We start from the raw sequence: 22,224 nt of genomic DNA, 5'->3' as shown, positions 1-22,224 counted from the left end.
CAGAAAGTCATCCAGGAGTCAAACACACTTTCATAGTTTTTCAGCTATTAATATCCTGTTTGTAAAGGTAGAGCTGCAGAACCAGTTTCTGCTTTGTTTTCTTTTCTTTTCTCGTGCAGCATTACTTCATGCCTTCAGACAATTTCTGATATTTGCTTTGAAAAGCAGACTACATGACAGAACTTTCAGATTGATGCTTTAAGACTCATTTGGTGCTGAAACTCAACATGAACTACTATAGTTGCTACCAACATTTCACTTTTGTTAATAGTGGTTAAGTGTTCTGCCAATCAAATTGTTATTTATGGAAGAGTTGGCAAGATATATGGACATTCCAAGGCAATCAGCGCTGAAGGGGTGGTGTGAACAGTTCCCAGACAAACACTACTTGGATATTGATTGCACCAACCTGTGTAAGTGGCCCTTAAAGGATAAGCATTCCCAACATGCAGAAGATAGAAAAGCAGAAGTCAGGGCAAATGGGGAATGTCTCCCTGTTGTTGCCAGAGTCTGAACCTGAGCTTTTACTTGAAGCAATACCAGACACTTTTGTTTGGGATAGGTTTTGGTACCAGGAATTAGGGTTGGCAGTAATTTGTTATGTTTTTTATACAGGACCAAGACATTTTGGTGCTTGAGGCAGAAAATTCAATGGGCAGCCCTTCCACTAACTAACATGGGACACAATCCACTAGGAAGTTCTTGTGTGCCAGCCTCATAGAAGTGAAAGAACACTTCTGCATTCTTTCACAGCTTCCATTCATTTGATGAACGGAGAATGTCCCAGTGAACTCTGTTCCATGGGCTAAATGTAGTGGTGTCCTATTCTTTCTACCCTTACTGGCATCCAAAGCCTCATGATAGAACCACCTCTAAATTGATGTTGCGTCGTGTTACCCACTTGGATCCCATTGAATTGCAAGATATAAACTGTAATATATAACATACCTTCACAAACCAAGCATCATTTTTTTTTATGTATCTTGAAATGTTTAGGGAGGAGCTCCTGCATCTGCTAGCAACTTCTTTCACTTTGCTTTTTGGAATGCACATGTGGGAATAAAAGGGAATCGACCATTGCTGAGACATTTGACATAGAAGCGTAAGGAATTTAAAGGATGGCTGCATGGGTGCAGATGGCCTTTTGCAAGAAATTTTAAGGGGTGGCAGGAGCCCAGTAGTAAAAACTAGTGCAGAACTAGACATTGATGCTTCATGTAGCTTTATTACTGCTCTGTAACTCAGAGTTATTGATCACAGGCCTTCAGGTTGGACAATATTACTTTGATTTTTTCCTCTTGTTTTTACAACATTGAAATTTCACATGGGAAACATTAATTGGAAGACGGGAGCTTGTTTATCAGAAGAATTGGAAGAAGCGACCCTCTAAACAGTGGCACTTTTAAGGTTTAAGTAACAGATGAGGAAAGATTCAAATTAGAGATATCACAGCTATTTTGAAGGATTTTGGTTCTGTGCCAATTTCTCAAGCTGCCTTCCTGAAGAGAAGAGTGTTTTATTTTGCTGCCATTAAGAGCTCTAATCTCTCTCTCCATCTCTCTTCCTCCCTCTCCTCCTTGACATTTTCTAACACATGTAATAAGCAGTGAGTGATTTGCATTCGGATGCAATGATGCCATGGCTGGGCGTGGTCCATTTTAATCTCCAGTTGTGAAAAAGGAAATGAGTTAATCTTCAGTTAAATATAGAGGTGGTGGAGAAAGAGTTGAGCATGATGAGAAGGGCTTGTAAAAAATATCGCACTCAGAGTAAATACAAGGTAATTCTAGGCATGCTGCTAGAGACATCCAGGCCAGTCCAAGTAGAGGGTGCCCACATGCACATTATCTCTACAAGGGCAGAATTTAGTTGACTTTCTTGGTTAATATGTATTTCTCAATTTGATATATAATTTTCCCTTAATGTCATGCTGTACAATCACTCATCCAAACAAAGAATCCTCGGAATTACTCGGGCAGCATTTTTGTAGGTAATTTTTGTTATCAGCGCAGAACAGTTTACCAGTAATAAAACTGAATCCCCATTAATTAGAAACCAGTAAAGGTTCATCGACTCTAAATGTGGGTAGCTTGCTGATAACAGTGTGAATTGTGGAATAGTTTTCTTTGGCATAAATATTAGCAGGCTAGCAGTCATTCAGTATCAGTTAGGGGACATACTTTTGATAATTTCTTGGTGATAGCTTTACAAGTTGAAAAGATTTTAAGCTTGACAATAAGGCAGTGTGAAACTTTTTATATTGGGTGGCAAACTTTTGTGGAACATCCCTATGCATGGTGTAGCCTATACAGGCATATCTTCATTCCTCCCCCACTAATGTTTGTAGAACAAAGCCTGCACCTTGCATGACCTGTTCTCTTCCCTCTAAATAAGCTTTTTCTTGCTGAAGATTTGAGAGGTTTTTTTGCCTTGGCTAATTAAAGCTCAGACAAGCCTTTTTTCTGGGGAGTGGATTGAACAGGAAGGAAAGGGGTGGGTTGGTTGGGCCCATGAAGGTGGGTGGGTTTGGTTATGGCAGAGCTCACTGAATCCTAACCACATTTCCAGGCCCAATCTGCCTTCACCAGTCAACATGATATCACTGGTGCAGGTCTGAGTTGACTTCAGGGGAAGGGGAAGCCTTCCCCCAAGGAGGCTTCAGCATGCCAAATCTCCCCTGTGGGATTTTGTGGATGCCATGTTGGTGTTGCTGTATCACCACACAGGGAGTTGTGGTGGATTGGGCTGTTTGTGCACTGTAAGTGTTGTAAAATCATTTGTGACTGATACCACCTAGCTTGAGTTTTTCTTGTTGACTCCATCTTCTGCCCATCATGCCCCACTTCTGAACTGCAGTATCCTGCCAAACTCAGTGCCCTCATTTGCTCATGCCTCTTTCAGATACCAGTAGATACTTCTCCCTTCTATCCTCACCCTTAGGTTATAAGGTATCTTGAGATTCAGACCCTTCTTGGTAAAGATCCAGCTATGTGCAACATAGGTAAGTTGCTCTGTAGAAGTATAATTTGATTATAGCCCTTCTATTAGATATAAAGGAGGGCATGAATCTTTACTTACATTGGGCCTAGATATGTGGCATAGTCCTTGAGTGACCAAATGCATGGGGAAATAGCAGGAGAGTTCTGTACCTTTTAATAGTTGTTGGGAAGGGAATTTGGCATGTAAATATTTTTCAGTCTTGCTTGACAAGCTGCACCTACCAACATTTTTTTTTTGTATGACCCAAGAAATACACACATGCTGTACGACTTAAGGATGTCCGAGTTGTGGATGGCTGCATTACCGCTTCTGCTGAAGTGCAGTATGTCCTTTGCTGGTACCTCTATGCAGTTACAATAGTGCTGGACTAGCAAGAACCAGCTGTTCTGACTTACATCAGTTTCAAGTTGGGGATGAACCTCCAGATTCTAACCTCTCTGTAAGTAGGGGACTTGCACCACTATCCTTTGTGTGTCACCTCAGAAGTAAGTCATATTGTGTTCAGCAGGGCTAATTCCCAGGAAAGTGTGTACAGGACTGAAGCCTTAGTAATGTGCAAGCAATCATAAATATTTCACTATCAAGGTGTGAGAAAAAAGAATGATGTGAGACCAAATTGGGCTGAATCAGGTATAGCAAAACATCTAGGGCTGCAGTCCTACACACACTTACCTGGCAGTAAGCTCCACTGAAGACAGTGGGATTTATGCATTATCCTCCAAAAAGCAGAGGATTGCTATGTAAACTTGCTTAAATTAGGATCATATGGTTTACAGATATCAAGAAAGGGTCTCTAACAGAATGTTTTTCTGTGCTCTCAAATTTGTATATTGTTTAGACATTCCTGCTATTTTTTCAAACCTTGCTTATCTGTTCTAATTTAAAGGATACAACTGGAGAGTGCATTTAGAAGCTGCTAGAATCCTTCTGCAAGTTAGGATAATTACCAAAATGCCTGTTTTGTGACCTTTGCAAACAAAGGACAGGAGCTCTTTGCATCTGTCCACTCTATTTACTTCTGCTCTGGACACCATTGTTAGTATAGGTTTGCATTTATTTAGAATTATTAATATCCCACCCTTCTGTTTAAAATAAAACTTCTAGGGTGTATTACAATACACGGATTAGAACAATGAAAACACAGCAATCACCGAAACAATGACTAAAATCACCAGAGCAGCATAAAAAAGAGATCAACATCCATTCTCGGATCTAAAAACAGCACTTGTGCAAATAAAACAGTTACTCTTTAATAGAAGGACAGTGAGACCCATGACTGCGTTGAAATGTGGGAAACATGTTGGCTCAGCTAGATCTGCCCCTTGATCAACAACACTAGCTATTCTCTTACCAGGAAAGTTGAGTGAATGGGGGGGGGGAGTTTGGCAATGCACACCCATTTGTTTTTAGATGTGAATTCTGTGCAGATGTGCCTCAGTAGTTACAAGAGACATTTGGATCAATTGCTGTTTGCAGTAGTCTTGTTTTCTGTTGCTGTTTACTAACATTGTTAAAAGAATATACATAGTAGCTTATTAAAAGTACAGGTCTGTAACATTTCCCCAAATGCAGTCACATACCATGGTAGCATCAAGTCTAATATATTAAAAATAAAATATTGAAATGAATGGGGAGTCACCTGAAATTGACTGGCGACCCACCTAGTGGATCCCAATCCACAGTTTGAGAAACACTGTTCTAAATGATTCCGAAAGGTGAAGGGAGGGGCAAATGAGAGATGTGGTCTCGGGGAAAGCCTGGAAGGTCACCTGAGCCCTCAGCATCTTCTTAAAGGTTGTGACTGTGAGAAGGGCCATCCATGTATCCTTGAACTTCCAGATACCAGCAAAAGACTGTTGTTTTCTGCATGGCTGTTTGGTCAGATGTAGCCTGTTCATGGCAGAAGTAGACATTGCTTCAACAAACTTGGGGTTCCAAGCCCATATTTGCTGAGGTAACAGAGTGGGGAAAGGAAGACTCACTAGGCAGAGGGATCCATAACTTTTCTTCATGTTGGGGAGCATTTCCCCCCAAATGCTCCCCAAGGCCATTTTCTCTCCAGCTGAGCTTGCTTCAGGTTTGAGGGGCTGATGGAAGGGGAGGGGGTGATCCTCAGAAGCTGTTCAGAAGTGGATGTAGCTAAGCTCTCTGTCCTGCCCACTGGTTCTCCCATTTAAATGCCTCTTCATTATAATTATGAGGAAAACACATTTCTATTGTAATGTCTATTTCTGCCCTCGGGACCACCAAACTACTAATGGAATTAGTGACACATAATTTGTTCCTAACATTGTTTTCCTTTTTTTAAATAACATGCAGGTGTGAAAGTTACAATCTAAACTAGAATTCCAGAGTATTTTTCATCTTTTTGCATATGGGGAAAAAGTACAAATGGGTATGTGATTTTTATCAGAAAATCCTAGAACAGTGGTCCCCAAACTGTGGGTCTATGACCCACCAGTGTGTCCCGGCCCAATTTTGAATGGGTCATGAAACTGACAATTAGGCTAGACCAGGGGTCACCAAACCCCAGCCCAGGGGCCAGATGCGGCCCATGGCAAGCCTCTATCCGGCCCACGGCCAGCCTCTTGTCCCCTGAAAGACGCTGGCCCACTCAACTGAACACGACCAGGACTGTGCTCTGGTTGCATCTGGAGGGTGTTCTGAGGGCTGGAGAGGTTGAATGAATGAGTCCATTCATTAATTTATTCAGTCTTCTAAGTTCCATCTCTTATTTATTAAAACTTCATATTTAAATTTTTTTTCCGGCCCTCAACACCACACCAGATATTTGATGCGGCCCTCTAGTCAAAGAGTTTGGAGACCCCTGGACTAGACTCATGGTTCTCAAACTCTCCAGGAGTCTTAGAACTGCTGTTAAGTGCTTGAAGGGGTGGGGACTGCGATGGAGGGATGCCTGGAGAGTGCTTCAGTGATTGCGGTGCCGCGGGCACACTGGAGCATTTTTACATACCCAGGGGGACTGTGCAGCCTCCCGGAGAGTCCTGGAGGCTTGTAGCTCTCTTGGCGAACCTCCCCTCCACAGTGGTAAGCTCTGATCTGCATTCAGAGCCTACTTCTGGTTTTGGAAGCTCCAGGTTCCGGAGCGCTGACTGTAAACCAGAAGTGGGCTCTGACTGCAGGTCGGATTAGATTCTGTGCTAAAAGACGCTGCATACTTTGAAGTGCAGTTTTGATTTGTTGTTCTGAGTGTGGAAGCTGCCAGCCACTTGCTGCATCCACTGATTTAAAAATACCTCACACAGCAATTCTAACTACCAATTCTACTACTACAGGTGGCCATATGTATTCTCTGTCTTGATGATAAGCTTGCCGTTACTACACAATCTCTCTTTCTTGCACTTCCAAGAATGTGGCAGTTCTTAGTTCACTGCATGATTGTATTTCACAGATAGCTAGCTCACTGTGTCATTTGAGCTATATTGTGGGACATAATTATGTGGTCTCTACACACAAGGCCCAATGTTCCTCTCCCACCCAGTATGTTTACATATCTTCTCTGTGCTTGTTTTACACCTGCTTGTGCACTGCTTTGGCATGATAGCACGGTGCAGTGGCAGGTTTCTCTTTGCATGTCCTGGATCAGCACAACCGATGCATCAGTAAGTAGCTATCAGAGGTCAGGAAATACATTCTCCCTCCTACCACCATATCCGATGAATTGCCATGTGGAACATGGAGCACTTTTGTTCTTGATCGCTCCAGAAGATAGACCAGGACAAAGAGATTTAAGGGAGATTTCAGTTGAATGCTAGGAGGAACTTCCTGATACAAAATGTTCAGCAGGGGAAAAGTCAGCCTCAGAATGTGGCAAACACTCTATCATTGGAGATCTTTAAGCTGATACTGGATACCCATGTGTCGGGGATGTTGTAGTTGTGGACAGCTTGTGTTGGCAGGGGGTTGGACCCATTGATCTTGTAGGTCCCTTCTAGCTTTATGATTCAGTGAATCAAATTAGTCCCCCAGAACAGTACCAGATTTGTTTAATAATCCAACACCACTTTTGCTCCTTTTAAAAAGGAGGCAACTCATAAGAACAAACGATGAACCTGTCAGCTCAGGCCAGAGGCCCATCTAGATCAGCCCCTTGTTTCCCACAGTGATCCACCAGTTGCCTCTGGAAAGCCCACAAGCAGGAGATGCAGGCATACTTCTCTCCCATCATTGTATCCTTGCAACTGATATGCAGATGTATACTGCCTCTGAACATGAAATGTGTAGCTGTCCTGACTAGTGGCCACTGATAGACCTGTCCTCCATGAATTTCTCTAATCCCTTTGTAGAGCCATCTGAGATGGTGGCTGTCACTACATCTTGTAGTGAATGCCCTGGAATTATTATACACTGCAGGGATGTAAGGTCATTGGAGGCAGGTGAGGCAGAGCCTTACCTGAGCTCCCAGACCACCCAGATCTGAGCTCCCAGACCAGTGTTCTCCTGTCACATCCAGGAGCCTTTCTCAAGCCCTCAGAGGCCAAGTGCAACTTCTACAGGTTTCAGAAAGCCCCCTCAGAAGGAGTGCAAGGGTGGGGCCTTGCTGAGCCTCTCTAGAAAGGCTCCAGATGCAACTGAAACTAGATTCTGGTCACATTTGGTGGCTCCGTGCAACTCGGAAGTGTTAAATCACTTCTGGGTCAGTGAGCTTCATGACATGCTGGGCCTCACCGCCACAGTACGTCACGGCACGACCCTGATACACTACTTTTGCACACCCTAAATCTCCTGCCAGTCAGTGTTATTGGATGTTCCTTAGTTGCAGTGTTGTGTGTGAGAGATAAAACTTCCCTCTGCTAATTTTTTCCATGCTCTGCATAATTTTAGAACCAGGAGGAAATATACTCATTCTTATAAGAGCCTTAATGAAAACATTTCACTCCTTATTTTTTAAGAACACCGCCTCCCTCTCATTACTGTGTGCTTGTATTCAAAGAGTTGCAGTCTGCTGTGCAAGAAACAGCAGCAGTTATGTGGCTCAAAGAGCAGATTGGAAAAATGCTAAAAGAAAAACATAATCCTTTCCGGCATCTTTGCTTCGTCAGATCTCCAGCTGTCTCCAAAACTCAGCTGAAAAGTTCTTTTCCTCCATCATTTATAAATTTGAGAGTCTATACTGTTAGGGGTAAAGGACCCAGGAGAAAATGGACTGAACAAGGGGAGTAGTAGTAGTAGTAGTAGTAGTAATACAGGTATTTATATACTGCCTTTCTTGGTCATCAGATTTCTCCTCAGACTTTAATTCAAGGCGGTTTACATAGGCAGGCAATACTAAATCCCAATAGGGATTTTTACAATTGAAGAAGTTTCTGTCTTTCAAGGACCACAACATTTCAGATGGATCTTTTGTGGTCTGTTATCACTTTCTGGCCTCCAGATTCCTCCCACGCACGCTGACAAGCAACTCCTTCATCTCTCCAAAGAGCAGGTGGAATAACTTGGCTCGCCAGCTGCTTCAAGTTCTCGCCATTCACAGTGCCGGTGGCCTCGAACTGGCGACTTTCAGGCAAACAGAGCCTCAACCCTCTAGACCAGACCTCCTGCCCACGTAGAGAAGTGGATAGTACAGGTTAGTGGATAGTGGCCATGCACTGCTTCCTGCTCCCCACTTTACCATTGATGGATCAACTGCTGAACAGTGGAGGAAACTGATAGTTTCTGTCTGCTGCTGCTATTGCAGACTACAGAGAACCAGACGGAGGGGGCTATCTGGGGAAAAGAACCGTCCCAGGAGAGCACTGAAAGCCAGGGTTTAAAAAAAAAAAAATTCAAGTCATAGTAGCAAGAGTGGAAAGATGTGACAACCCACTGAATTACTTATGGACGTGGACTAGGCAGGCAGGAGTATTAATGTAATTATTTTAATAAGAGCCCGTTCATGTGTAATTTTCCAGAACTGATGCAGCCATAATGCAGTCCCAAGGTAAGGGAACAAAACAAATATTCCATTAACTTGAGGAAGTCTCCATCACTGCCCCCCCCCCCCGTGGCAGGATGCTCTATTGACATGGTTGCATCAGCACTGGAAAGTTGGATAGGATTGGGCCCTAAAAGTTCAAAAGAAAAAAAATTAAACAAGATGACAAAAAGTAGATAAAAGGACTATACAAGCAGGCTAACAGGAAATGCCTGAACTTGGGCACAAAGCAGAAGCTTGATCAAATGGATACAGTAAGCAGGATTGTCCAGCAGACGGAGCTAGGATGCTACTCAAGAATGAAGCCCACAATCTCACTCCCCCCCCCCCACATTGCATTGTTTAAGTGTGGAGTAGAGAAGGGCAAACAAAGTGAAATTTAAATTAATTCCCTGACATATCTAGGTATGATTACAGTTCCTATCACAAGCAACTTAACACTGTCCAAGGAATTCTGCACTTACTGGAGTGTAAGGGGTACCAGCATTAGGTTCCATGGCAGAAAAACATACAGCGCTTCCTTGTCCTTAAGTAACCCAGGTGTAATAGCGTCACTTGATTGGAGGAGTGAAACCCCCCCCCCCCCCGGCTTTTCCATCTCACCCTTTACTAAGACAGACAGGTTTGCTACTATTTCAAGGCCCTTTGGCTATCCATGATGTAGCTGGTTGAAACATCATTCCTTCCACTTATTAGGGTGTGGTTTGATGTTTATGAAGTACAAGCATTCAACTTACGAATGGACTTGGTCAGGGCTTTGAAGCAAGTGCAGCTATGAAGTCATGGGCAAAATGAATAAGGAAGCTGCTTTGAGACAACTGGAGCAGCTCAATAACTTTGAAAATGGCAACCCCTTGCTGCAACGGGAGAAAACCACAGCTGGAAGACATTGAAAAGCTGGGGATTCCTGGGGGAGGAAGGGAGAGGTTGAAAGAATCCGCCAACTTGGCCAAGTTTCATTGGGCACACAGAGGTGAGATTTTGCAAGGGGAACATTAATACTGTATGAGAAACAGTGGGCTTTCAGTGGAGGCAACTCCATGGACAAAATACAAAACACAGCCACCTTTTACCACTACTAAGCAGAAAAGGAAGAAGAGGAGGGTTAAATTGAGTTCAGTCAAGGACGCCCTACAGCTGCCATCTATTCTCTTTAAAAAAGCAACACTGAAAATCTTGAAATCTAAATCTTATAATTCTGATGAATGTGACTAAAAATTAAAACCAAAAGAATCTTCTTTGGACAGCGCCCTTCTGTGTTGTAATTGCTTTGGCTCAGTGGTCACCCAAGAGTCATACTTTGCCCATAGGCAAGTCTTTGGAATTACACTGGTTTGTCAAGTCATGGATGGCTTCTTTCACAGAGGTGCAGTATGTCCTTTGGTGGTGACTTCGTGCAGGCACAATTGTGCTGGACCAGCAAGGACTGGATGTTTCAACTTACCTACTTGTTTCAACTTATATACATACTCCTGAAACATAACTTGTACATAGGGAACATAATGCATTTATTACTTATAAAACAGTAATGTAGGAAGGCCAAGAATTCATGAAGCAGATGCCTGGTTTACATCTCCTATTGAAAGACATATCTCACCAGATAAAGACTATATATGTGTCTCTTACATCACAGTGTAAGCATTTGTGAGGGCCTGTCTGCAATGTGTTAGATGATTCACACAGAAGGGCTGTTAGTTCCTGGGATGCTTTTTAAGAAAGAAGAGTGACTATCAACCATACCACAGAGCAGTGGAATCTGAATCTCTTCTACGACATGAGGGAGGGGGAAAATGACCAAGCATTGGATCACTTAAGAGGTGGGCAAACTGGAATGTGTAAATTACACATGGATGTATTTTTAAGCAATAGGCAAGGCTGCATTTCGGAGAAGGAATTATCTGTTTTTGGTGATCTGTGTCATTTTAGCCATGTGTAGTAGCGATACCTTTTTTATTTTTATAAGTCTTCTTTGGTAATGAGGATCTGTGAAATCCTCCTCGGAATTTGCTCAGAGTCTCCTCAGAATTTTAGCTTCATGCTCAAAATGAGGTTGTGCATCCACATAATAAGAACTGCACAATTTCTAGTCCTTCATGTTGCTTCTTTTCCTTCACCAGGGGCATCTGCTAGGGGTTGTAGCAACAAAAGGATCAGGGAAGCCAGTTCTGTGTGAAAGGATGGATAGATGCTTCTCAATTTTGCAGGCAGAATGGAGTTGTGAGGGGGAAATTTCCCTGAGCTATGGAGAATGAGGGCCGAGGAGATCTAGGTCGACCTTTGCAGCAATCAGAAAAAAACCCTCAATTCTTGATTTTTGTCTTCTTGAATAAATGACAGGACAACTGCTGCCCTTTTTTTGAATCTCAAGGTGCTTGTTTGAGGGTAGGTGTCTAGTATCCTGTATGCCAGGGGTGCTTAATAGGTGGATCGCGATCTACCGGTAGATCGCGAGGCAAAATGAGTAGATCGCGGAGTGCCGACCCCCCCCTTCAGGTGCCTCTGGGAGGAAACGCTGGGAGTAAGGCCCATTGTACTCAATGGGGCTTACTGCCAGGTAAGTGTGGCTAGGATTGCAGCCTCACAGCCTAATCCTAGGCATGTCTACTCAGGAGTAAGTCCTGTTATACTCAGTGGGGCTCAAGGTACACCAACATACATTGTACACATAAATGTTATATGTTATGATGGCGTGAACATTGTACAAAAAACTCTGGTAGATCTCCGGGCCTTGCTGGGTTTCAAAGTAGCTCTCGAGCCAAAAAAGTGTGAGCACCCCTGTTGTATGCCTTTAGAAGATCATTGCCAAAACCTTTCAAATATACTGGCTGTGTTGTGTTTGAGGCAGCCTATAGTTTAAACACAGGCTTCTTGGCTCTCACAGTGTTCTATGATATAAAATAACATTAATCAAGTAGGCTGTTTGTAGAGTCATGGGATGGGGAATGCTATGTAGGACATGTTGGAACTGATTCCTCCCCCCCCCCCCCCGTGGATTTATATCTAGGTTTTTCCTGCACTGTCCCCAACTTCTTTGCATCTTGAGTTTTCCCTGAATTTTCTTGCTGTTGGTTTTGCATGGAGTAATGTATTCTGAGATGACATTGCTTGTGCCTGAATTCCTAGCTGTACAAATTATTTCATGCTTTTTCAAAAATCCTGAGATGCAACAGGCAATCAGTGTCAGGATAGGTGAGGTGAGAAAGAAGTGTCTTGGACTTCTTTCTTGAAGTGTCTTGTACAGTTATGTAATAAAAATTGGATCACAATATTGACACTGAAAGTTGTTGTTTAAGAATATTTATATACCGCTTTTCAACAGGAGTAGTTCATAAAGTGGTTTACGTGGTAAAATCAATTAATAAATGGTTTCCTTTCCCCAAAGAGCTTGTAATCTAAAAAAATATATAGAAGAGACACCAGCAACAGCCACTAGAAAAGGCCCCATGCTTTTGGGTGAAGAGGGACAATTGCTCTCCCCTTGCTAAATATACTTGACACTACTTGAAAAGGTGCCTCTTTGCCCAGTTAGCAAGGGAAATCATGACATGCTGTTTGTGACTGAGAAGAGATTATTTGGAGGAAGTGGGAAGAGGAGTCAAAGTGGAACTAATCTCTTGAGGAATCCCTACTAGGACTTGAATCTCCTGAGAATTCAGGGCATCCTTTAAAGGATTCCCTCCAAAGCCCTAGCTTTTAAAACCTGGAACGTAACCAGATTCAATTACTTAGATTTGTCAAAGCACATAACTGTTGAGTGTTTCCATCTCCACATTCCTTGTGTGAAGCACCCTATCCCAAAACAATATTGGTTTTAGGGTAGCTCTGAGCCGGGCCAGTTGCAGTGTTTACTGTTTATCAGGAAGACCATTTTGTGGGCCCAAAGAAGTTGTTTGAGACGGGTGGCTGCTGTGGTTGAGGAACACTGAGGCTGTACAAAACCATTTTGATGTCGTCAGAGCTTGCTGAGGCTTGCACTGATGGTAACCTCAAACAATGAAGAAGTCATTTTCATATAGAATATTGTGTGAATCCTGCTTGTTGGTTGTTATGTGTTACATGCGTGTCTGATTTTCCCATACATGCACAGAGAAGCCTGCCACAACTAGCAGTTATTTCTCACTTGTGAGCCTATGGCTGCAATCCTAATCATACTTTCCTGAGAGCAAGCCCCATTGAACAAAATAGGACTTACTTCTGAGTAAACCTGGTTAGGCTTGTGCCCTTAGGCAGTATAGAAATAAGTGTGCATTTATCTCAGACAACAAACTGCATGCCATTTCCCACATGGAAGTGACTTTCCCAATAAGGACATTTTTGCCTTGTGTATAGTGACTGATTCTGCTTTGGGTTAGCATAGTCTATGGCAGGGCTTTTCAAACTGGAGCATCGTGATGCCCCAGCCTGCGGGCCCTGGCCCCTGCCCCCTTAAGGGGCGGGGGCAGCCTGGAGGCAGGGAGGAGGCAGCGGCGCGATCCCCAGGAAGTCCTGGCACGATCCCCAGGATCGCGTTGCTCAGGTCCTGAGGTCCCCAGGATCGCGCTGCTCAGGGGGGCTACGTGTACCCAAGCCCCTGCAGCCTCCCAGAGATGCGGGGAGCCCGGCGCGACCTGCAGCAGGACTTCCCGCAGCAGTGAAAGTAGATGCGGAGCGATTGCGCCTCCGCTAAAGCGAAATCTACTTTCACTGCTGCAGGTCGCGCCGGGCTCCCCGCACCCCCAGGGGGCTGCAGGGGCTTGGGTACGTGTACCCAAGCCCCTGCAGCCCCCCTGAGCGGCGCAATCCTGGGGATCGTGCCACTGCCTTCCTCCGCCCCTGCTGCCTCCCCCCTCCCACCCACACAAGTACTTAGTGGCTCTCAAACTCTCTGGGAGAGTTTGAGAACCACTGGTCTATGGGAACTGCCTGTTCCTTCCCCTGTTGTTGCTGTTTATAAACTGAATCCTACAGAGACCCTAACGAGATTCCAACCTTTTCTGTGGGAAATTTGTCCTGGAAAAGATTACCCTGAACTCTCCACTGTTGGGGAAAGAGAGGGGGAGAGAGAGCAAAGCATGCAGTCCTTGTCTTCCTACCGCCCTTCTCAGGGCTGCCAAATGTGGAAAATACTTGTCAGACAGATATGATCCCTGTCCATTGAAGTAAGATTGGTGGCGCTGCATAGTAGATGCTGGTTATGTGCAAGTGATGAAACTATGCCCTCATCATTGTCTGCCTGCCTGCCTACTGAAATGCTTTCCACATGTTCCACCCAACTAATTCTGTAAAGACCCTTCCATCTCTATTCCTTCTTCTATCCTCTCTCTCTATCTCAGTCCCTATAACAGGCTTCATACAGCCCTAGTTGGAATCTGCATGATGTCAGAGTGAGAAGACAGGCAGTCAGGGAGGGGGCGGCTGCCAATTGTCAAGCAGGCAACAGCATGACATGACTCAGACAAGCTCTGCTAATTAAAGCCCAGCAGTGGGAGGAGCAATGCATTTAAGGGCATTAGAAGAGAAGGAAGAAGCCTCTTTAAACTAATTCTTCCTACACTTCAGCCAAGCCACTGAAAGGGACGCTGAGCAAGCTAAGATTAAGTGAGCACACTCTGGTTCAAATGAGGGGTGCAGAGTATGGCACCTCTGATGGAAGAGTGTGTCCAAAGGTAAGAATGTAGATGGTCTCATTTCTTTTTATAGTAAAATATTAGCAATTTTGTGTTGATCATCTGATGTTGGGTGTAATTCAGTGTATCCTTAACCAGCTTGTGTGCATTGTTTCATTTCTGGTCCAGGTTTAAGGCATCATTAATAACAATTCTTGCGAAAACTGTTCCTAATTTTATTTTTTTTTAAAGAATGAATGACATCTTGTATATTATTAGAATTCGAAAGTTATATAGCCATAATGTATAATGGGGATGCTGTAATGGGGAATGAAGATGTCTGGAGTTTCAGAATTTGCAATGCATGCTACTGTAGAGTTACATTGACACAGAGGTTCTCTGGCATATTGGCAAATAGACCTGTCAACTGGGAATTTCACCTCTGCCCTGAACTCAATAGATAGCTTTAGGGAAGCCTCTCTCTGCATCAGGATTGAGGTCACAGAGCAGTGGAGGAGTGGACCTCTGGGACTTCTCTTACAGCAGGAGCAGTGATGACATCACCAGGAATGCTCAAGTGCTGCCACTGAAATTTTTTTCAAAGGACTTTCGCCCAAAATAAGCCTCAGGTACAGCAGGAGGCAGCCTGAGAAAGTCTGCCTGGGGCATATGTCAAATTCTAAACCAGCATTTCCTAAACTGTGGATTGCAGCAGAATGCCAGAATGCCCTGCATACGCGACCTGAAGCAACTTTTGTTTTGTGTTAGCAACTTCAGGTTTGCTTCCACAACTTCTGGTTTGTGTTCACAAGGCATTCTGGGCCCCAGTGAGGCCAATGGAGTGGCTCACAGGCCTGACACAACCCAGAAATGGCCTCTGCAGGCTCTCAGTAATAATTTGCAGTGCAACAGATAGTATCATATCATGACCTACCATGGAGGACAAGGTGGGTCACGATGCTAAAAGGTTTGAGAACCACTGGTCTAGGCCATTGTTTTTCGGAAAGGCTGCCTAAGGTTACAGTCCTATCCAAATATACCTGAGTGTAAGTCATACTGAATACAGTGGAACTTATTTCTGAGTAAACATGCAGAGGCCAGCACTCAAATATACATTTTATTTATTAGAAATTTTTTTAAATTCAATGTTTATAGATTTGTTTGAACTATTGTAACTTACTTCAGGAGTTTGAAATAAAGAGAGCTAGATCTGAATATGAAGAATTACATGTTTCAAACAAGGAATCAGTAGCAGGAGAAGAAAACTCTCTTTTCTTTCTTTCTTTCTTTCTTTCTTTCTTTCTTTCTTTCTTTCTTTCTTTCTTTCTTTCTTTCTTTCTTTCTTTCTTTCTTTCTTTCTTTCTTTCTTTCTTTCTTTCTTTCTTTCTTTCTTTCTTTCTTTCTTTCTTTCTTTCTTTCTTTCTTTGTGTAGTCTTAATGGGGACTCTTGATGATTTCATAATGTGCTTCTGCACTTACAAATTTATGACAACAGCACTGTTGTGCCTCAATATCCCATCTGCAAAATGGAGATTATAATATTAACCTCATATAATCAGGAAAGGCAGGTAGTTTTGGATAAAGGGATAAGACAAAAGGGGTTTTGAGAGAGAGAAGATAGAGAGAGAGAGAGAAGGAAAAATGGATGGCAGGGGAAAGTCATGGTTCTCTGTTTTAGATCAGGCCAAGTCATATTCTCAGGGGCTCATGAATACTAAAAGTAGACCTCTTGTGGCTTTTATTACGCCTTGGCATCTATTAAGTGGGTTTGGATTTCATTTGGTCTCATGAATGCTGCTACTGTTTTCCAAAGATGCGTGGAAGAATGTCTAGAAGGGCTGAAAATTAATATCTGTGTCTCCTAAGTAGATCTTAGCAGAATTTTAAAAGCACATGGTTAGGAATGTCTCCAATTCCAAAAACAAGTCATTAAATTAAAAACTTGACAAGTATATGTGTTTGAGAGAAGTATGGTGCTTAGGTAGAATTGGGGTGCAAGATGAAAATAGCAATCAATCTGGCTGTTAAGCCTTTAAAAAGAATAGTTGTGGTAGAACTTACTGGTGATGGCTAAATTATTATTACCAATATGTCAAGAACTTCTCAAAAAGAGCAAGATCTTTACGTAATTCATTATTCTACCTCAAAGCAAGGAAGTCATTAGTGAAGTACAGTACTAAAAGAAAATGTCCTTTGTAAAAAAAATTCTAAACATTTAAAATAAAATTAAAATGGTAGATATGAATCATAGACCAAACAGTGAATGTATCTTAATAAAAGCTTTTAAACATGGAAATGGAGTGAAAGTGGTTGTGAGAAGCTTCTAAAGAGCCACTCTTCTGGAGGGGATTTTGGCACAGGAGTATAGGATGCAGTTAGAAAGGGGCTTAATGTTTTCTCTCCCTACTCTTTGCACAGCAAACAAAACTAAATTAAAATCACCCCTCAAAATGGCGATTTATCTCCAAAACTGCAATTTCCACTCTTCTGTTAAAGGTGGGTTTAAATTAAATTATTGCCCAGTTTGGCCTTGTTCCACATTTTCATTTCCATGCTGTAATGAGACTTGCTGCCGCCAGGATGTTATGAATCTAATGGCACATTCCTGAACAGCATGTGGGCCTTGCTGCACATACAGCAACAATGCTTACTGTTGCAAATGTGCCATAAAGCACTTTGTAGCAGCATAGCAGTCAGGCAGGTCATGCCTGCCTGTTTGCTTGCATGTGCCAATTTCCGCACGGAAACAGGGTCGGGGGAAGTCAAAGAGGGGGTTTGTCGGGGCGAGGGAGGGTGGCAACAGGGTGGGGTGGGCGGATTGGGCCCAAAAGGGGGAGGGATTGACAGCAGCCACACTTGCCAAATCCTATCCCCCTTTTTGGGCCTGATCTGCCAACACAGGGCAACACAGGCTTGTCCCAGCTGTAGAGCTCTCACAGGTCCTAATTGCATCATTGCCGATGTTGGGGCTTACTGCACGATCCTACGAAGACCTCCAGCGTGCAGAATTCCTGTGCAGGATGCAGTGCAGCCCATACCAGCATTGCCATGCTGCTGTGCAGGAATTTGCACTGATTGGACTATGACTATCAGAAAATTGCATTTTTTATTTTCCTTGTTCACATACTCTACTATAATGGTTAATGGGTTTAGTTTCACCACCTACATGTTAATTTTTGCTGTGAAGTTTTGGATCCTTCCCAGATTTTGCATCATGGCAGAACTTCAACATGTGTGTAACTTGATCCCCTTCTCTGATCACCCCTTCCAGTATCATCCATTGCTTGAGTCATATATGTGTCTGATTCCAGCTGGGGACATATACCAGGAGGTTTGCATATTGGAACAAAATTATCTAATGTTGTTGCAGAGTGAATTAGTTAGCCAAATTATTTTAAAATCATCTTTATTCGTTTCCATGTCTAATATTTTAAATACATGAAATGACATAAATGTTCTCTTATTTGTTCTTATAGGGTGTTTTATCGTCTTGCTTTTCCTGCAGTAATATCGGGTAGATCTGCGAGACAAACCTTTCATCCATCAAACCAGCTTCTTTGTAAAGGTACTAACTCTTGAATAACTTATAAATGTAATAAGCAGAGGTGTAATTTTTCAGGGATAACAAAATAAAAACAAATAACACCACTTTCTGCACTTCTCTTTTTTGTAAAAAAAATCACACACACCTGTCCTGAAATCTGAAAAAAATAAAACTCCTGGTCACTTATGTTGGGCTGGACTGGGGGGAGGTACATGGGTAGTGACTTTGGCTTCATCTGCCGACACTTTACCACCTATATCTCCTACCTAGTACACTTTAAAAGTGATTATAATTAGAATTATAATTTATAAAAATATGCCTTTGAATAAAAACACATAATACCACTTTCTGCACTTTTCCTTCTTGGGGAAAAAGCATAATCTTTGAAAAAATAAGATACCTCTACATACTGGTCAATGTAGACTGGTTGGGCTGGGCTGGGCTTTGTCAGGTTCCTGCTAGTCATTCCCCAGATCAGGGTAGCAGCCTTGGACATCGGCACCCAGCTCGGTTTGGGCAACTGGGCACGGGTGTGGTGGGCTGCCAACAGGGGTATGCTCTGGGTCCAGCTTCTCCCACTGTTGCGTGAATTCTTAGATACCTAGCTGCTGTCTCAGATAATTGTAGTGCATCTGGGTGAGAATGACTTGTGCCAGATTTCTTCATTGTCCTTGAGGCTGCAAGTCCATAAGGATCTCACCCTGATACAAAGCTGGTTGCCTGGGATAGTAATTGTCTGGTTCCCTGGAGAGTTTCATGTGGAGCTGTCATCCCCCTTGTGGTTGACATCTGCAGGTGGAAGATTAATGCATACCTGAGGCAGGTCGTGTCTCAGCTCAGTGGAATCTTTATTTCTCACCTGAGTATTATGTTCTCCTCACTGTCGCTGTTCAAAGGTGATGGAGCACATTTGTCCATCATTGGGGCTGATATTTTCCTTTTCAACCTGCAGCAGGGTCTGCGGGGCCTTTTGTTGGGGGTTAAGTGCTAGCCTAACCCTCCTGTGCGGCAGGTGGCATCCTGGCTGGGTAACCAGGATGGGGGAGGGGCTGGCATACATGCTGAGGTAAGCAAAGTCAAGGATTGAGCCAGGACCGCTCCACTTGTCTGGGTTGGTGAGGCTGACTGGCTAGCCCCTGGCTAGTTAAGCAAGACCCAGTTTAAGGCTTAGCCTTGTGCAAGTCAGTGATGGCCAGCTGCCTCAGTCCCTTGGGGCAGTCTCTCATTGGGTGACCCCTGGAGCCATGGTGTCATGTCCATGGGGTCTGGGGGAGGTAAATAGCTAGTGCCGTTTTACCCCCAGCTATTAATGGACAGGACAGCTATTAATGGACAGCACACTTTGAGGTTTTTACTAACTTAATTTTTCCCTGCTGCAGGTTATTATTATTAATTCAATAAATTACAATCACCTGAAGCCTCTGTCTTGTGTCCTTCTTGGGAGGTATCTGGGTAAAAATAAAACACCTCTACATTTTGGTCACTGTAGATTAGTTGGGCTGGGCTGGGCTGGAGGTTTTGTGTACATGGGTAGTAACTGTGGCTGCATCTGCTGACACTTTTCCACCTATATCTCCTACCTAGTACACTTTTAAAGCAATTATAATTTATAAAAATGCACCCTTGGAATAAAAACACATAACACTGCTTTCTGTACTTTTCCTCCTTGGGAAAAAAACAAAATCTGCGAAAAATTACAAATGTTTAAGAAACTTCTAGTAATAAGTTACCGCTTTTCAAGTGACTTGGAATTTGTAGAAATCAGATAAAGCTATTTGGAAATGACTACTGTAACCTAACTAATGGTAGCCTGGTGTAATTGCTTTGAAGGTGGTGGAAATAGTAAAAAACGCACTGAAATCTTTGAGTCTATCCTTAAAGCTTAAAGGGGTGAAGTGGAAATTTGAGTCTAGGCTGGAGGCAATCAGTGTTTTTCCCTGTTTTACCATTTATGCTTTGCTCTTTTCCCCATATGCACACTATGATTTTTCTGTATAGAGTCCAAGCCTAAACCGGATGTCTTTCCTTTACAGATGGAATCCAAGAAGTGCTTCTGCTGTCAGTTCAGCTGTTTATCTGGAATATAAACGGATAAAGTTTGAAACAGGTATAAGAAAAGAGGTACAACCATCATTTTGAACAGGGTTGTCTGTCTGAACCAGGACTGATTATTCTTTTGCCCATTGGTCCAAATACCACATTATGTTTTTAATTGTGTACAGTTAGCATTATAGGGTTCTGACAGGTGAGTGGATGTGCTGTATTCATTCCCTTAATTTCTCATTTAAAAGAGAATTGCAGTTGGAAGGGATCCATTGTTTCTTGAGAAAGCTACACTGTGTGTTTGATCTATCAAAGCTTATTTTGAAACTCAAGGAAGCCTTAAAGGAATTAAATTCTTACAGGTATCTAGTCTTGTAGATTCACCACAAATAGAGTAAGATCAAATAGAGTAAGAGGATGATTCCTCTGAAGTTAGAATTCTATCTAATCAAGTTTGCAACAGTCTCTACCAGTAGTAGGAATAAAATTGGAGAGAGAAATGGCTCAGGGATAAGTATACTGCAGTTGACTGAAACACAGGCATGTGATATGAAATATGCCACATTTATAGCTGTGCAGAAGTTGGGTCCAAGCAAAATCCAGATGTCTCAGGAGCTGTTCTGGAGAAGGCTGTTCTATCAGAGCTTTGCTTGTACTGATGAGGAAAGCCAGAGATGCTGAGCTGGTTCACGGGGATGTTTCCATCTTGGTTAATCAGTGAAATTGGACGGAAGAACATTGGCAGGATCAGTTCTCTTCCATGATGAAAGGTGATCAAGCTTTGACTGTCTATTAATTTTTTTTAGCTCTTGAGCCAGACCAAGAATAGAACATCTGTTATTTCTGTGCAGGTGGATAGAACTCCTTTACCTTTAGTGGTTGTGCAGAATAGGCACCTGGGACGTCAGCCGGAGGGAGGTCGGGAGGGAGCGCACACCCAGCCTGCAGTGCTCCCCAACTCTCACCTGTTGCTGCCCCATCCACAGCAGCCCACTCTGGAGCAAGATGGGTAGATATGCTAGGAGATGTGAGGGCAGGAAAAGAGTGAGGTGCGCGTGCTGCCACCAGCATGGTGCCAATTGGAAGCAGTGGTGGGCAGAAGGGCAGTGGGGGGCACTGTGTGTGGGGCCCCATTGGGCAAAACCTCCCCAGTTGCCTAAAAATTGCTCCAATTGCAGCCCAGTGCCATCATCATCCCCACCATTTTTTCCTGTTGGAATGATTTCCCATAGCTTGATTTATATGTAAACTGCTCTTGTAGCCTTGTCAGTTCAGAGGCAAGATGCAAACGTTACAAATAAATCAGTAATGCCTTCATAGTTTTCCAAGTTTCAGGAGACTGTCCATTAAGAACACTCTGTTCACAGGGTGTATCATAGGTTATTAGGATTTTGTTTTCAAGGTGCTTCTAGAGTACCACCTAGAACCCACCTATTTGTTGGCCTTTCTGAGTCTGTAATGTGAAATGATATCTTGGCTTTCTTTTTCTGTGACTCCTACTGCTACCTGTGCTCTGCATCCAGGGAGAGCATCACACTTTTGTGAGAACATCTGAAATCTTTTGGAGAGTTGGTTTGGTACACAGCAGCAGCAGATGCCTCTTTGATAGTTTTGCTTGAAGAAAGCCCCCATGCAAAGCTTTTTGGAGCAGAGCATCTCTTCAGTTGGCTGCTCGTGGCTTGATCCAATCAGTGATCTGGTGGAGCCATCATCAGCCTTCCTTTTATTTTCTGTTTCTCCCAAACTATGCCTATTTTGCACCCATTCACCAGGGAGGGGGCCATTTTTGTGGTCATGCTGGTGTAACTATGGTGCTATACTGATGTGGATCAACAAATATTGGCTTATCCTTGCTGCTTAAAGTTGCACATCAGGCAGGTGGAAAAGAAAAAAAAAACTATTTCATTCATTTTGTTGTTCTTTTCATTTTACATTAATTTTAGTGGAGACCTACCCCATCAACTGTGATTTTCCAACCAACATGCATGACATTTTCAGGGTTTATACTACTCTCTTAGGACATTACTGCAGATCTCAGTTCACTTTAAAAATCAAGCAGCCCAATCCTACTAGGCAATGGCATGAGGGATGCAGGCTGCCAGCATGCTGGCTGCTGC

General features: G+C 43.1%; 1 protein-coding gene across 3 annotated transcripts in view; it reads left to right on the top strand.

Moving 5' to 3' along the window:
- Positions 1-22,224, top strand: part of LOC136646075 (sorbin and SH3 domain-containing protein 1-like) — a 209,615-nt gene that overhangs the window by 88,563 nt on the left and 98,828 nt on the right. For 2 of the 3 annotated variants that reach the window (XM_066622642.1, XM_066622641.1), the window contains exons 3-4: positions 17,997-18,085; positions 20,098-20,171. The gene's annotated coding sequence lies outside the window, so the exon portion shown is untranslated. Of the gene's footprint in view, positions 1-14,442; positions 14,581-17,996; positions 18,086-20,097; positions 20,172-22,224 lie in introns of those variants that run through there. The other variant, XM_066622643.1, reaches the window with a different exon arrangement.

Source organism: Tiliqua scincoides, chromosome 3 (genome assembly GCF_035046505.1).
Source record: "Tiliqua scincoides isolate rTilSci1 chromosome 3, rTilSci1.hap2, whole genome shotgun sequence".
NCBI classification, from domain to species: Eukaryota; Metazoa; Chordata; class Lepidosauria; order Squamata; family Scincidae; genus Tiliqua; species Tiliqua scincoides.
The sequence above is the reverse complement of the archived record's forward strand: the minus strand, read 5'-3'. Positions and strand labels throughout refer to the sequence as shown.